Below are 16,026 nucleotides of genomic sequence, written 5' to 3'. Positions count from 1 at the left end.
CCGGTTCCCGCCCCGCGCAGGCTGCGGCTGGGTCCCGTCCGCCGCGGCTCGGGCGAATGACCCGTAGTAACCCCGCCCCGCCCCCGGCCGCCCGCCGCGCTCCCGGCCGGAATTCGATAGGCCCAGCCCCGCACGCGCCACCGCCCGCGGGCCAATGGGCGGCGGCCTCTCTGCATATGCAACGAGCGCCGGCCGGGGGTGCGCGTCCCGGGCGGTTCGGCTCAACAGACGCTGGTCTGCCGGCGCCGGGGTGCGAGTCCGCGCTCGTCGCCGCGGCCGGGGCTGGGACGAGGCGGTGGCGGCGGACCGAGCCGCAGACGGCCGTCCCCTCGCAGTGCGACCGCGGCGGCACCGTCAGGGTCCCCAGGAGGCGGCCCAGGGCGCGAGTGCTCTGGGGGCGCAACCCAGGCCTGCGTGGGCCCGAGGAACCGGGGCCCCGGCATCGCGGTGAGTGCGGCGCCCGTTGTGGGCACGGCGGGGCCTCCGCGTGCGGCAGGGCTGCGCCCCGAGGGCCACCCTGGCCCGGGGGAAGGATGCGGCGGGCCTGGAGGCCCGGATCCCCGACGTGGCCGCCTATCCCGGCGGTGCGGGGGTACCGGGCTGCCCCGCGGCGTGGGTGGGAGGTGCCGCCGTGGGATCCGGGAAGCGGGTGAGGTGGGGCCCGGGCCGCAGAGCCCATGTGAGCCCGGGGGGGAACCGCACCCCGAGCGGCCGAACTGTCCGGGGGAGGAAGGATGCGCGGGGTTCCCTCCCGGCGCTTTGGGGGCGGGGTGGGCTGGGGGTTGGCCACTTTCACTAGCCGGGCTCTGACGCGGTCCTCGGGAGGAAACACCCCTGCGGTTTCCGAAACGGTGCTGGAGGGGCGGGCGGGGGGTGTGTTGCTGCGGGCCTTGAGGAGAGATTGGGGGGTATGAGGTGGGTCGACCTTGGTATTTGTTCTGGCCGCGATCGGAGGCGATGGGCCTGGGATGAATCCTACTGGTCTGGGGTTGGGAGTTGAAGGTTTACTTTTCCCTAGGTACATTTTAATTATGCACCGATAATGGAATGGGTAATTCCGAGCAACCCGAGCGGGGTAGGAATGATCCAGCCCGTTTCACAGGTGGAGAACCCGAGGCCCAGAGACATTGAGCTGGTTTGTCCAGGCTGACTTTAGAAAATGTGCTCTAAGCTATTGTGTATTTTGTTGTTTAGTCGCTAAGTCGTGTCCGACTCTGCGACCCCATGGACTGTAGCCCACCAGGCTCCTCTGTCCACGGGATTCTCCAGGCAAGAACGCTGAGGTAGGGTGACGTTTCCTCCTCCAGGGGATCTTCGCGACCCAGGGATTGAACCCCCATCTCTCCTGTCTCCTGATTGGCGAGCGGATTCTTTACCACTGAGTCAGCTAGGAATCGCAGAGAGAATCACAGCTTCTCTTCTTATTTGCCATGATTTGGGGGCAAGTTGATGTGTCCAAACAGCAGTTCTCTCTACCTGTAAAATGGGAATAACCACCACCTTAGAGAGTTGTTAACAGTTTTAGAGATACTATGCAGAAACTCTTCGTAGGAAACCTGAAATGTTATAAAGGCTCAATAAATGTCAGCTGAGATGGAATAGGCCTTGTGAAATTGATTGTAGTGGAATAAGATGACAAACAGCTGACACTTACTGAGCCTTTATAACATTCCAGGTTTCCTACGAAGAGTTTCTGCATAGTATCTCTAACTGTTAACCACTGTCTAAGTTGGTGGTTATTCCCATTTTACAGGTAGAGAGAACTGCTGTTTGGACACACCAACTTGCCCCCAGATGACTGCAAGAAGGGGGGAAAGCTGTGATCAGACCCGCCTGTTTGAAAATCTAGAGCTCTCTTACCCAAGCGTTATATTATGCTGCCTCTCTTTGGTGGCTGGCTGAATAGTTGTCACCGTGGAGTTTTGTTTGAGTGGCCAGGAGAGCAGTCATTTGATGATAACCTTTTCTGGTTCCCCAGGTTTGTTTCAGGAGTTGAGGGGTGCTGCTGAGTTGCTCCTAAAATTGTGTATTAGAAGGTTATTACTGGGAAGAAGTGTGGCGACACGGGAGTGTACTGTATAGACTTTTCTATCCTTTTGTGTTCTGGAGTGTTCTTGTGCAGCTCTTAAAACTTAGGAATGAGTAAGGCTTCTTCAGTCACTGGCATTTTCCTTTTAGTCTTTTCCTAGTTCATTCTTTCTCTGTAAAAAGAGTTGGTTCTGTAGTAGGATGGTGGTGTTGGGTGTAGGGCTGGATGTATGGGGATGTACGCTGGATGTATGGGGTTGAGGTGACAAGTCACCTAGTGTCCTTGGGTCTCAGTTACTGGGTTTGTGAGCTGTGTACACTGGATGATTTAAAGTTGTCCTTCTTGAAGGAAGGATGGATGGGGAAAATCAATCCCTGCCTGGTTTGGGGAGTCAGAGCCCCAAAAAGTCCCAACGTTTTTCTTGTTGCTTATGTGCTCCTCTGCTGTCTGGTTCTGTTTAACAATTCCTTAGTTAATTGCTCCTCAGAGCCTTTAATTCCTATTCTATGTCAGGCAAGGTGCTAGGAATGAAGAAGAGAACAGAATTGATGCCATTTTTGCCTTTTAGAGGAAAGAATATGAAACAGGTCATCATATGAATAATAGATAATTAGAAATTACATGTATAATGAAGGAAAAGTAACATGTGAATGAGTATAATATAGACTGTTGTGATTTAGATGGAAATCTAGTCTAGGGAGGGTTGTTTTTTTTTTTTTAATTGTGGGTGACAGGTGCTTGGGTGACTAGGTACTATTTAAAAAAAAAACTTTTAAATTTGGGCATGATTTTAGATTTATAGAAAAGTTGCAGATATGGAGTATTCCTATATACCATAACCTGGCTACCCTGCTCTAATACTAGCATGTCACATCACCTTGACAAATGAACCTTGGTTCATTTGTCAAAACAAAAGATTTATATTGATAGTATACTTTTAACTAAATTGTAAACTATGTTCAGGTATCACCAATTTTTCCACGAATGCCCTTTTTTTCTGTTCCAGGGTTGAGTCCATGATACCAGCTGGCATTTTGCATTCATGTTATTTTAGTCTCCTCTAGTATTAAATGGTAATTTTAACATTTCCCTTTTATGATTTTACTTTTAATAATTTGTAATAGTAAGTGGTATAGAACACTAAGGAAGTAGATATATGAATATGTAAAATAAACTACTAATATCAACCCTTTTAGTGGTTCCAGTTTTGTTTAAATTAGGATTGCCCAGTATCACTAGGGTAGAAAATTTCTTTCTAAGCCAATCATCGGTTGACGGGCACTTTGGTTGCTTCCGTGTCTTGGCTGTTGTAAATAGTGCCGCTAATATACATGTACTCAAATGTTTGTTTTGAATTACAGTTTTCATCTTTTCTGGAGTGGAATTGCTGGGTCTCATGGTAGCTCTATTTTTAGTCTTTTAAAGTGTCTCCTTACTGTTTCTCTAGTGGCTGCACCAAATTACATTCCCACCAACAGTGTAGTAGGGTTCTTTTTTCTCCTTTAGTATTTATTATTTGTAGACTTTTTGATGGTAGCCACTCTGACAGGTGTGAGCCTCATCACAACCTCATTGTGGTTTTGACTTTCGTTTTTCTTGATAATGATGTCGAACATCTTTTCATGTGCGTGTTGGCCATCTGTATATCTTTTTTGGAGAAATGTCCATTTAGGTCTTCTGCCCATTAAAAAAATTTTTTTTTGATTGAGTTATGTGAGCTGTTTGTATATTTTGAATATTAACCCTTTGTCAGTTGCATCATTTATAATAAATACTTCTCTCATAGGTTGTCTTTTCATTTTGCTTACTGTTCCTTTTGCTGTGCAAAAGCTTTTAAGTCTCGTTTGTAAATTAAAAGATTTCTGCTCCCTGGAAGAAAAGCTCTGACAAACCTAGACAGCATATTAAAAAGCAGAGACATTACTTTGCCGAAGAATTGATGCTTTTGAACTGTGGTGTTGGAGAAGGCTCTTGAGAGTCCATTGGACTGCAGGGAGATTAAACCAGTCAATTTTTTTTTCCCAATTATTTTTATTAGTAGGAGGCAAATTACTTTACAACATTGTAGTGGTTTTTGCCATACATTGACATGAATCAACCATGGATTTACATGTGTTCCCCATCCTGGAACCCCCTCCCACCTCCCTGCCCATCCCATCCCTCTGGGTCATCCCAGTGCACCAGCCCCGAGCACTTGTCTCATGCATCCAACCTGGACCGGCGATCTGTTTCACACTTGATAACATACATGTTTCGATGCTGTTCTCTCAGATCATCCCACCCTCACCTTCTCCCATAGAGTCCAAAAGTCTGTTCTATACATCTGTGTCTCTTTTTCTGTCTTGCATATAGGGTTATCATTACCATCTTTCTGAATTCCATATATATGCGTTAGTATACTGTATTGGTGTTTATCTTTCTGGCTTATTTCACTCTGTATAATGGGCTCCAGTTTTATCCATCTCATTAGAACTGATTCAAATATATTCTTTTTAATGGCTGAGTAATATTCCACGGTGTATATGTACCACAGCTTTCTTATCCATTCGTCTGCTGATGGGCATCTAGGTTGCTTCCATGTCCTGGCTATTATAGACAGTGCTGTGATGAACACTGGGGTGCACGTGTCTCTTTCAGATCTGGTTTCCTCGGTGTGTATGCCCAGGAGTGGGATTGCTGGGTCATATGGCAGTTCTATTTCCAGTTTTTTAAGGAATCTCCACACTGTTTTCCATAGTGGCTGTACTAGTTTGCATTCCCACCAACAATGTAAGAGGGTTCCCTTTTCTCCACACCCTCTCCGGCATTTATTGCTTGTAGACTTTTGGATAGCAGCCATTCTGACTGCCGTGAAATGGTACCTCATTGTGGTTTTGACTTGCATTTCTCTCATAAAGAGTGATGTTGAGCATCTTTTCATGTTTTGTTAGCCATCTGTATGTCTTCTTTGGAGAAATGTCTGTTTAGATCTTTGGCCCATTTTTTGATTGGGTCATTTATTTTTCTGGAATTGAGCTGCAGGAGTTGCTTGTATATTTTTGTCAGTTTTGTCTGTTGCTTCATTTGCTATTATTTTCTCCCATTCTGAGGGCTGTCTTTTCACCTTGCTTATAGTTTCCTTTGTTGTGCAAAAGCTTTTAAGTTTCATTAGGTCCCATTTGTTTATTTTTGCTTTTATTTCCAATATTCTGGGAGGTGGGTCATAGAGGATCTTGCTGTGATTTATGTCAGAGAGTTAAACCAGTCAGTTCTAAAGGAAATCATGATTCTTCATAGGAAGGACTGATGCTTAGGCTGAAGCGCCAGTACTTTGGCCACCTGGTGAGAAGAACTGACTCATTAGAGAAGACCCTGATGCTGGGAAGGATTGAAGGAGGGAGGAGAAGGGGACGACAGAGGATGCGATGCTTGGGTGGCATCACTGACTTGACTGATAAGAGTTTGAGCAAACTCTGGGAGATAGCAAAGGACGGGGAAGCCTGGCGTGCTGCAGTCCATGGGATCGCAGAGTCAGACATGACTGAGCAACTGAACTGAACTGTGTTTTTATTTCCTTTGCCTTGGGAGACTGATCTAAGAAAATACTGCTGTGATTTATGCAAAGAATGTTTTGTCTGTGTCCTCTTCTAGGAGTTTTATGGTGTCATGTCTTATATTGTGTTGCTCAGTCATGTCCATTTCTTTGCCACCCCATGGACTGTAGCACGCCAGGCTCTTCTGTCCATGGGATTTTCCAGGTACAAATACTGGAGTGGGTTGCCATTTCCTCCTCCAGGGGATCTTCTCAACCCAGGGATTGAACCCACATTGCTTACCTCTCCTTCACTGGCAGGTGGATTCTTTACTGCTACCGCCACCTGGGAAGCCTTGTCTTAGATCTTTAAACAATTTGGAGTTTATTTTTGTATATGTTTGGAGGAATGTTCCAACTTGTTGTCTTAGCTGTAGCTGTCCAGCATTCCCAGCACCACTTATGTAGAGCCTGTCTTGTCTTCTGGGGAGATTTTTGAATTGATTTGGTGAGATACTACTAGATGACAGTCTTGCATTCTGATGCTGTAGTTAAATGCGCCTGTAGCCAAGAGTTTGGGAACTTTTTTGAGCAACAGTACTTTTTTAATCTCAGTATCTGTTCCTCTTCAGAATGTCACTCCAGCTCACATTGCAAGATGTGAAAATGAGAGAGGGGATTTTTTTTTCAGGAAGTCATTCTCTGCCTGCCTTTTGAGTATTTACAGCTTAAATATTCCTGTAATATTTTAACTTTCCCATTCAAATGAGCAGTTGGGAAGCAAGAAACTTTACATGGGTTTTGGACTAAAGGCTGGGATTTGGATTTTTCAGGAAAGCTAGGCCAAAAAAAGATGACAGTTTTTTCTAACTTTAGGTAAGTAGCATTATATTTATCAAAAGTATCTGATGTAGTTTACACTTTACAGAGTGACTTAAAATTCTAATCTCTTAGGAGTCAAATGATGATGTGGTTTGGGAAATACTTGCCATTAAATGTGTGACTATTTCAGTTGAATGTGTATTAAACCAGTACAAATAATTCATTGCAGTCAGTACCTTTACTGATTGCCATTTGCAAAGTACTGTGCTAGATGTATGATGTGGAATAAATGAAAAGATGAACTTGTAAAGTCCTTGCTTTCAAGGAGATTTCAACTTAATGAATACTAATACTCAGATTTAATTTTTTTCCCCTTTTTTGAGCTAACATGAAAGTGCTTTCGTGTTAGCTTATTTGATTCTTGGATCCTTATATCGTTAGCAGAAATACTGAGAAAAGGGAGATTTACAGGCAAAATTGCCAGATGTGGTAATTAATAGTAGTATATGGATTGGGAGAAGGGGAAGTTGAATGATGACTAGTTTACCATTTTGGCGCCATCGGTGGAGAGATGATGGGTGAGATTGCCTGTGGAGAGACTGGAAAGAGAACTGGAGGAGGCTGAGTTTGCCTGGGAGATGGGCACAGTGGCCAGTCATGTGAGAGGGACAGCCTGAAGCAGGGGTCCCTGCTGCCGTGGAGAAGCACTCACCACTGTGGAATGCTCCTGTGAGAAAGTTGGAGCACCATCTGTTGGACTTAGCAACTTGGAAGTCACAGCTGACCTTGGCAGGAGATACTGATATGGTGGTAGGGATGGGATGGGGAGCAGAAGTAAGGGGAAGATGGGGAAAGTGGGGATCGCAAGAATAGGAAACTGCTCTGGAGAGTGTTGATTGGTAGCACGATATATACGTGTGGCTGATTCATGTTGATATTTGGCAGAAAACAAGAAAATTCTGTAAAGCAATTATCCTTCAATTAAAAAAATAGATAAACTTAATAAAAAACATGCTGATGGGAAAGTGTCTGAGTGGGGTAGGTTGAGTATAGATGAGGAAGCTGTTACTTGTTGGTGCAAAATGGAGCCTTGAGCAATTTCCAGAAAATTGCCAAGACCTGTTAAATTCCTAAAAATCAGCCACTTTTCACTGACTCATGACAGTCTTTTTAGAAAACCTTACTACACAGCATTGTGTGAAGCTGATTTAACATGTGACTTAGTCTTGATTTTATTCACCTTAATATAGTATATACTTTCATCTGACTTTTGATCATAGTTTTTCTTTTATAAAGGAGGAGACATTATAAACATGAAATCTTGTGATTTCTTCTGTGTGCTATTTTTAGTTTCATAATAAATGTTTTCAGACTGCTTCTGTTTTCCTGACATTTTAAGTGCCTAAATTCTTTTTGTTTAAAACTGTAACTTCTATTTTTACTGAAATATGTTTACTTATGTTTCATGTTTCCCATTTGGAGGGATAAAGAATTGTCATATGATTCAGTGGGTTTAATTGATCTGCTAATTTTTATTTGGAACTGAAGATACCAAAATAACCAATGTTTTGGAGAAACTGGCTAACTATAGTAATCTGCTTGTTTGTGAAGGTATTATGAGGATATGTAGGGGGCATTGATTTTTAAAAAAAAATTTTTTTTTAAAATTTGTTTTTAATTGGAGGATGATAGCTTCACAATATTCTGTTGGTTTCTGCCATACAACAACTTAAATCAGCCTTAAGTATATAAGTATCCCCTCCCTCTCGAGCCTCCCTCCCACCCGCACATCCCACTCCTCCAGGTTGTCACAGAGCACTCTGTAGCCCCGTTGAGCCCCCCGTGTCACCCAGCAGCTTCCCGCTGGCTGTCTGTTTTGCATATGTGTATGTGTTTCAGTGCTGCTGTCTCAGTTCGTCCCACTGTCTTCTTCCCCTGCTGTGTCCACCAGTCTGCGTCTGTTCCTGCCCTGCACATAGGTTCATCAGTTCTGTTTTTCTAGGTTCCATATATATGCATTTAGTATACTATAATTGTTTCTCTCTTTCTGACTTGCTTCACTCTGTATAACAGACTCCAGGTTCATCCACCTCAGTTCAACTGACTAAATTTGTTCCTTTTTATGACTGAGTAGTATTCCATTGTATATATGTACCACAGCTTCTTTATCCCATTCATCTGTCAGTAGACGTCTAGGTTACTTCCATGTCCTGGCTATTGTAAATAGTGCTGCAATGAACATTGGAAATACATGTGTCTTTTTGAATTGTGGTTTTCTCAGGGTATATGCCCAGTAGTGAGATTGCTGAGTCATCTAGTAGTTTTAGTCCTAGTTTTTTTTTTTTTTTTTTTTTTTAAAGGAATCTACTCAAATTAGTGCATATCTTGCAAGACACTGGGAATTTCAAAATGAGTAAGGATCGTCCCTGCTCTAAAAGAGCTCAGGATTCATGAAAGGAAATGTATGAACATTATATGTATAAGGGAAGAAGGTATCCGAGCATACGTGTTACTGTGCAGTATAGCTCATACAGACAGAACAGGGCAGGAAAAATGGGAGACTTGAGGGGGGGGGGTCTTGTTTTTTTTCTCTCCTTCAGAAGTAGTTTGTTGGCAGGAAGTGACAAGGTATTGTGAATCCAGTACATGAGCAAACCCATCATGTGAGTAAGAGCATACATTACTTAAAGGGGACTAGGAAATACTAATTCCTTAAGAATGAGAGTGTTCAAGCTGTCTGAAGATACATAAAAGGTATGGTTAATGTTAAGTGAGCAGTACAGACGTCAGAGAGGTCCTATTGGCCAGGGTCTCCAGGAAAAGATTAGCTAAGCAATTGAGACATAGATTGGCTTTGAAAAAAACAGTTGGGTTTAAGGTAGAGGTACTCTAATGGGGATGTCCAGGGCAATTGGGGAAGAGCAGGATTGACAAATCAAATTGAGGCATCCTCTGTTCTGGAGGACTAGAGAAGCTGTGAGCATAAGTCACATCCTGGGGGAGAAACAAAAACACTGGAGCCTTGGAGGATAAAGACTATTAAGATCTTGCCTGACTCATTTATTGATTCCTTCAACTCACCAAGTACAGCTGACCCTTGAACAACATGGGTTTGAACTGTGCAGGTCCACTTGTGGATTCCCCGCTTCCCCGCAATGCGATGCATACTGCAGCACTACGCAGTCCAAGGTTGGGTGAATCCCTGGATGTGGAACCATGACTGGAGGGCCGCCTATAAAATTACATGGTGATTTATAAAACTTTGTGCTGTAATTGTCAAACGAATGGTAGCAGGGGACGGGACTAGGAAGGGAGGCTGGGCAGCGGGTAAGGGACGAGAACCCTGTGCACTCTGCATTTCGGGTCTGGCCCGAGTTGTCTCTGACACTGCGGTGACGGTGGATGTGACGCTGCCCATACCAGTCACCGTTTACGGAGCTGTCTCCTCGTCTGTGAACCGTTCTTGCTCAGCGCTCGCTCTTGTGAGCTGCTTTCACTTCCCTTCCTGTCTCTCTTTTTCACTTGGCTCAGGACTTTTTCTGTTTCTCCCTTGTTTCTTTCTTCAGCTTCTTTGAAACTTTATCAGTTAATGTTGTGTGTTTCCCCCTGTGTTTATGTGTTTGCTACTTGTAATTTACTAGGGTATTTGCATGTGTTTTATTAAATTCTGGGCTTCGCTTGTGACTCAGCTGATAAAGAACCTGCCTGGATTCGATCCCTGGGTTGGGAAGATCCCCTGGAGAAGGGAAATGCTACCCACTCCAGTATTCTGGCCTGGAGAATTCCGTGGACTGTATAGTTCATGGGGTCGCAAAGAGTTGGACATGACTGTCTCTCACTTACTAAATACTAGTTACACTGCTGCATAAATCTTTTTTTAATGTGTATATTTTATTGAAGTCTAGTTGATTTACAGTATTTCAGCTGTATAGCAAGGTGGTTCAGCCATACGTTTTGAATATTATTTTCTAAATTGGTTTTGTTAGCATAAAACAGTTCGTTTTTCTGCAACGCTGTTTCTGGGTTATAAAATATTCATTATCATTTTGGCCAGAGTTATGAAAAGTTTCTACTTCAATCAGAGAAATTTCTTATTTTCATCATGGTTGAAGTGATCCTCATTCTGGTCCTTCACTTTGGCTTTTTTTTTAAACCATAACATTAACAATCAGAAATCTTCCTATTCTGTTTGAAAACTGACTTGATCCTTGAAGTTATTGCCTCTTGTTTGGAAGAAGGTTGGGGTAATTGAGTTCCTTCTAAAATGAAGTAGGGAGTTTTTTAGTTCCATAGGAAACCAGAATGAACCTGAGTGAATTCATCTTAGAGCTGTACTGGACATTTTTACAGAAAGATAACTGACCTCTCTTGCAATTATACCAGGAGTCATTGTTCTTTTGTACTGTAACTTGCCTTACTGCTAGTGTGTTAGAGTTCAAGAACTGGTGTTCGTCATTGACTCTGAAACTGGGCCTGACTTCTGGACTGATGCCTGTGTACTCTCTGGCCTAGTGCCCGGGTAGTGCACTTCTTAGAGATGAAGAATGTTTAGTTTGTATAACATTATTTTGAGGTGTAAAAAGATGTTGTCTCCAGGAGCATCTTGAGGTGGAAGGGTTGTGAGAGGTAGCAGCTGATTGGGAGTGAGCTGAGAGTTCAGAGAAGGAGCTCAAATATAAGGAATGAAATTGGCATGGCAGAGAGGAGGGACAGAGGGCATCCAGGTTGGAAAACACTATGGAAGTTCCTTGCAAAACTGGGGCTAGAACTACTATGTAATTCAGCAGTTCATCTGAAGAAAATGTTCCATATTAATTCAGAAAATATACGCATCCCCTTGTTCATTGCAACACTGTTTGTCCCCACTTTTAATCCCCACTTTTAGCACAGAACTCCTAAGACTGTTGGAATTTCCTGATTGCTCAGAATCTTATTCAAAAAAGCTCCTTTGGCTCACACCTGAGTTTACGTTAATGAAGTGATTTAGGACCTGGTCCCTAGAGCACCTCAGGATGGGGCTGGTCACCAGAAAGACCCAGGGATTAGAGGGCTTGAACTTCAACCCTTCTCATTGAGGATTTGAGCCCCTCTCCCCGTCTCCTGCAAGGAGCGAGGGGCCTGGAGACTGAGCTCTGTAAAAACTCTTGAAAAGGGGATATTCAGTAAGCTTCCGGGCTGGTGAACATTTCTGTCCAGGTGCTGGGAAGCCTGCACCCCTGGAGGGAGATTGGAAGCTGTGTGGTCCACTCCCCCACCCTGGTCCTTTGCCCTTTGCATCTCTTCCATTCATCTGTTTCCGAGTTGTATCCTTTATAACAAACTGATAAACATAAGAGTGTTCCTGAGTTCTGTGAGCCATCCTAGCAAATTCTTTTTTTGTTGTTACTTTTTCAAATTTATTTTTAATTGGAGGCTAACAAATGACTGAACCCGAGGAGGAGTTTGTGGAAATGCTGATTTATAGCTGGCTGGAGACTTGTAACTACCAACTGGGGAACAGTCTTATGGGACTGACCTCTCTTATGAAATAGATTATAAAACTCAGACCAATTCTGGCTTAAAAATTATCTCTAAAACTTTTATCAAAGGAGTATATGCACACAGTGGCTAAGACTCTGCTCCCAGTGCAGGGGGCTCAGGTTTGATCTCTGGCTGGAGTGCGAGATCCCACATGCTGTAACTAAGACCCATCGCAGCCAAATAAATATATAAATAAACAGTAAAAAAAAAAATGCCCACAAAACCTGGGAGGCGTTGTTCATGGCCTTGCAGCGCTGCCAGTGGGACTCTTACTCCTTTATTGGAAGGATGACTGTACACCCTCATTTGCCTAGAACGCCTTCAAATTCATCTTAAAATAGTACGTGCTTTTACTCTCCAAAGTATCCTTCTTTGCTGATTAATTATAGAATTACCTGATTTGTAAGTGACTTGGTGGTGGTATTTTGGAAGCTTTCTTACACCGGGTGGTCTGAGAATTCACAAGGCTGTGTTTGGAGTTCAGGTCCGCCCCCCCCCCCCCCCCCCCCCCCGCCCCGCCTTCATCGGCTCAGTACTTAGCAGACCCTTTCGGTTTGAAGAGTGGTGTTCATCAGCTCTGGGATAGGTTATTGCAGAATGCTTCAGTAATTTCTGCCTCTTCATTCTCTTTGTTCTTTCTTTGTAGAACGGTTAGTGGAACTTGGCCTTTGGGATTAATTTGACACCTGATTAAAAAAAAATCTTCTTAACCTCCTGTTCTCTATCTCATTGCTTTTGCTTTCCTTTCTGGAAAAATATTCCCAGCTTCGTTTTCTAATATACCTATTGACTTTTAAGCTGTAGGTGTTACTCAGTTACAAGAACTTCTTTTGTCTTCTGTATGCCATCCTATTCTTGTTTCATCTATAGATGGTCTCTCTTATCCCTTTGAGGAAGTTAATTACATACACATATTTAAAGTGTTTCCTGTGTTTTCCTACCTCCATTTCTTCCCTCTGCCACTTTTTTTGTCTTTATCTCTTTCATTGTGCTTTTCTGTCCCTCAAGTACCTGGTGATTTAGAGCTTTATCTTCTGTTCAGATGTTTCGTTCTGATACATCTTTGTGTTTCTAGTTTTTTCCTATTAACAAATTTTTAACGTTGGGGTTAGATTTAACATTATGAGGCAGATTATGATTATGCTGTTCTGTTGCATAAAAATCTGAATGGCTCTTCAGAGACCTGAATAACTTCTAAACCATTTAGCATCTAACATGGCACACGGGATGGTGGAGTGAGATGCAGTGTTTGCTTCTCAGAACTGCTGTCATGCCACAAATTTGGTGGCTTAAACCAACAGGAATTTATTCTCTGCTGCTGCTACTGCAAAGTCACGTCAGTTGTGTCCGACTCTGTGCGACCCCATGGACTGCAGCCTACCAGGCTCCTCCGTCCATGGGATTTTCCAGGCAAGAGTACTGGAGTGGGGTGCCATTGCCTTCTCCGAATTTATTCTCTCAGAGGCCAAAAGTTTGAGTCAGCGTTACTGGGCCGAAATCAAAGTGTTGCCAGGCCTGGGCGCCCCCGAGAGGCCGTGAGAGAGGAATGAAGCTTGTCACTCTTCAGCGCCTGTGGCATCCCTCCAGGCTTCCAGGCCAGCGCCTTCATAGCCTTCATATCTCTGCTTTGTCTTCTCTTTGCTTTCACTGCGGCTGTCAAACCTACTGCCTCTGTCTCTCTCAAGGACACTTGATGGCATTTGAGGCCCAGGAGTGCCTCATCTCAAATGCCTTACTTTAATAACACTGGCAAAGACCCCTTTTCCAAGTAAAGTAATGTTCACTGCTTCTGGGAGTTAGGACCCGATACCTCGAGGTGGTTAATCAGCTTATGGCAGATACTTTTCTTAAATGGCCCTTTTCTTGAATACCTCTGCCCTTGCTGATACCATTACTGCCTGCAGTTTCTTCTCTTCTTGTCTCCAGTTCAGTTCAGTCCCTCAGTCGTGTCCGACTCTTTGTGACCCCATGGATTGAAGCATGCCAGCCTTCCCTGTCCATCACCAACTCCCGGAGTTTACTCAAACTCACGTCCATCGAGTCGGTGATGCCGTCCAACCATCTCATCCTCTGTCATCCCCTTCTCCTCCCACCTTCAATCTTTCCCAGCATCAGGGTCTTTTCAAATGAGTCAGCTCTTTGCATCAGGTGGCCAAAGTATTGGAGTTTCAGCTTCAATGTCAGTCCTTCCAATGAATATTCAGGATTGGTTTCCTTCAGGATGGACTGGTTGGATCTCCTTGCAGTCCAAGGGACTCTCAAGAGTTTTCTCCAACACCACAGTTCAAAAGCATCAATTCTTCCGCACTCATCTTTCTTTTAGTCCAACTCTCACATCCATACATGACTACTGGAAAAACCATAGCCTTAAGTAGACAGACCTTTGTTGGCAAAGTAATATCTCTGCTTTTTAATATGCTATTTAGGTTGGTCATAACTTTCCTTCCAAGGAGTAAGTGTCTTAATTTCATGGCTGCAGTTAGCATATAAGTTAAATAAGCAGGGTAACAATATACAACCTTGACGGACTCCTTTTCCTATTTGGAGCCAGTCTGTTGTTCTATGACCAGTTCTAACTGTTTCTTCCTGACCTACATACAGATTTCTCAAGAGGCAGGTAAGTGGTCTGGTATTCCCATCTCTTTTAGAATTTTCCACAGTTTATTGTGATCCACACAGTCAAAGGTTTTGGCATAGTCAATAAAGCAGAAATAGATGTTTTTCTGGAACTCTCTTGCTTTTTCGATGATCCGGCGGATGTTGGCAATTTGATCTCTGGTTCCTCTGCCTTGGGGCTTCCTGCGTAGCTCAGTCGGTAAAGCATCTGCCTGCAGTGGGGGAGTCCTGCGTTCAATTCCTGGGTTGGGAAGGTCCCCTGGAGAAGGAAATGGCAACCCACCCCAGTATTCTTGCCTGGAGAATCCCAAGGACAGAGGAGCCTGGTGGGCTACAGTTTGTGGGATTGTAAGAGTTGGACACAATTTAGCTCTATCTTTTCTTTCCTCTGCCTTTTCTAAAACCAGCTTGAACATCTGGAAGTTCACGGTTCACGCATTGTTGAAGCCTTGCTTGGAGAATTTTGAGCGTTACTTTGCTAGTGTGTGAGATGAGCGCAATTGTCCGGTAGTTTGAGCATTCTTTGGCTTTTCTTCAGGATTGGAATGAAAACTGACCTTTTCCAGTCCTGTGGCCACTGCTGAGTTTTCCAAATTTCCTGTTATATTGAGTGCAGCACTTTCACAGCATCATCTTTTAGGATTTAAAATAGCTGACCTGGAATTCCATCACCTCCACTAACTTTGTTGGTAGTGATGCTTTCTAAGGCCCACTTGACTTCACATTCCAGGATGTCTGGCTCTAGGTGAGTAATCACACCATCATGATTATCTGGGTCATGAAGATCTTTTTTGTACAAAAATGTATGGGTCAGTTAATCTTTGTTGAGGAGATTCAGCATTTATTGAGGGTCAGTTCAATTCTAGGACTTGTCATGTTAGAGTAATTAACAAAGCAAGGTAAAGTTAGTACGCACCTGTGTCAAAGCTTCTCCAGGGCAAATTTCTCAGAAGGAATTTGCTAAGTCGTAGGAATTTACGTTTTTAGCTTTTGCTGCTAAATTGCTCTCCATAGTGGCTGCACTTTCCCCAGTAATGCCAAGAGCTGTCTTGTTTCCTGTATCTTCACCAATACTTGTGCGTTTTTCATTAAAAAAAAAATCTGGTAGGGGAAAATTATACTGTGTTAATTTGTATTTCCTTGATGACTGGTGATGTTGACCATGTTTTTCATAGTTAATAGACATTTGGATTTTTTCCTGTGAGTATACATAGCCCATTTTTTTCTAGTTAGTTGCCTTTTATTTATAGAAATCTACAAATGTGGGTATAAATTGTTCATAGTGTTGTAGCTGTCCTTACTTATATATGAGGAAACTTGCACAGAAATAAGTTAAATTGATAAGACCCTCCCCCCCACCTCTATGGACAGATGGATAGATGAATGGTTAAATAAATGAAGATGTCTAGAATCATACCTAATAAAAAACAGAGCAGAGATTTTAGACTGAGATTTATCTAATCTTAAGGCCTGTCTCTTTTAAAGTATATTTGGCTGTCTTGTAGGGAATGAGGAAATTAATAGTGAG

The 16,026-nt window shown here is 43.5% G+C and overlaps 1 protein-coding gene across 2 annotated transcripts in view; it reads left to right on the top strand.

The window, feature by feature from the left end:
• The first annotated feature begins 315 nt into the window (after positions 1-315).
• The window catches only part of ACSL3 (acyl-CoA synthetase long chain family member 3), a 72,967-nt gene continuing 57,256 nt past the window's right edge, over positions 316-16,026 (top strand). The window contains exon 1 of one of the 2 annotated variants that reach the window (XM_043909880.1): positions 316-447. The gene's annotated coding sequence lies outside the window, so the exon portion shown is untranslated. The remainder of the gene's footprint in view (positions 448-16,026) is intronic. The other variant, XM_043909879.1, reaches the window with a different exon arrangement.

Source organism: Cervus elaphus, chromosome 8 (genome assembly GCF_910594005.1).
Source record: "Cervus elaphus chromosome 8, mCerEla1.1, whole genome shotgun sequence".
Taxonomy (NCBI): Eukaryota; Metazoa; Chordata; class Mammalia; order Artiodactyla; family Cervidae; genus Cervus; species Cervus elaphus.
This window is presented reverse-complemented; position numbering and strand designations above follow the sequence as displayed.